The sequence below is a fragment of the Panicum virgatum genome, chromosome 9K (assembly GCF_016808335.1).
Source record: "Panicum virgatum strain AP13 chromosome 9K, P.virgatum_v5, whole genome shotgun sequence".
NCBI classification, from domain to species: Eukaryota; Viridiplantae; Streptophyta; class Magnoliopsida; order Poales; family Poaceae; genus Panicum; species Panicum virgatum.
In genome coordinates this window covers 17,353,153-17,354,468 of record NC_053144.1, presented here as the reverse complement: position 1 = coordinate 17,354,468, position 1,316 = coordinate 17,353,153, and positions in this window count along the sequence as shown.

Genomic DNA, 1,316 nt, shown 5'->3' with positions numbered 1-1,316 from the left:
AACGGATGCAAAATTATGCCAAAGTAATGATGATCATAACGATTAATGTGCTTCAGGAAGGCCTGGGCAAAATTAACCGAGAACCAAACCAAAAATACCAAGAACAGAAACCAAAAGTACCGACACCGAAAATTTCGGTTCTCTATTCAGTTCCCATTTGTCAGGAACCGAAATTCTCAGTTCGATTCGGTTCTGGAACTCGATTAACCGAAGAACCGAACTTATTTAATATTTGGCCCATTAAACATTTAGCCCACCAAAACCCAACCAACAAACCCTAGCTCATTCCCACATCCCACCCTGCCCGGCTGCCCCAGCCCCGTCCCCTCTCCCCCGACCCTTAGCCCCCTGCCCCTTGCCGTGTGCTGCCGCCCCCAACTCCCCAGCGCCGCCCAGGCCTGCGCCTGGCCCCGGCCGGCCAGTGAGCGTCTGCCGCCATCGTCCCCTCCTCCGAGCGTGCGCCCACCACCCTAGGCCCTCGCCCTGGCCTGCGCTCGCCGCCCTCGGCTCCTGCCCCCGGCGAGCGCCCGTCGGGCGCCGGCCTTAGCCCCAACCTCGGCGAGCACGCGCGGGCCGCCCTCCGGCTCCCACACCTGGCCACCGTCCCCACCCGCCCCATGGCCGCTAGTCGCCGGCCCTAGCCCTGGCTGCCCGCCTACACCCCTGCAGGCTGCAGGCGCGGCAGCGGCTCCCCAGTAGGCGCACCAGCACAGCAATGGCGGCGGTCGGCCTCCAGCCAGGTTGGCCGGAGGGGACTCCGAGGAGATCTACTTTTTTCCTTCCTAACGTGTTGTCTTTGTTCTGTGTGATTGAGATTGCTTCGGTTAGTTTGGTAGAACCGAAAACCAAACCGAACTAACCAAAACCGAAGTTGCTCGGTTCCTGATCCTGGATAGAACCGATCGGTTCCTTTTTGAAGAACCGAACTTCTGTAAGAACCGTGGTTCGGTTCCTCCCGAATGCCCAGCCGAGCTTCAGGAGTTCAGGTAATAACAATTCTATTGATGTGTTCAATAGAATACGAGTATAATTAATTTAACTTGTTTATTACAAACAATAATTTTGTGCTTGTTATCACTCAATGTTGAGGAAGTTTCATCACTATCCAAATTAAGTTTGAAACTTCACATTTGTGGAAAAATGGTTAATTAAGTATGCATGTTCCTTTATGCATATGTACTGTGTTTCACAAAAACAAAGGGCGTTTCTTTTCTTGTGTATGCTCATGCAACTAGCATGCATGTACCTCTGGGAGATGGAGTAGTACTAATTAATCAAACAAATAAGTACAGCAGGGGAACATGATTAACCCCGGG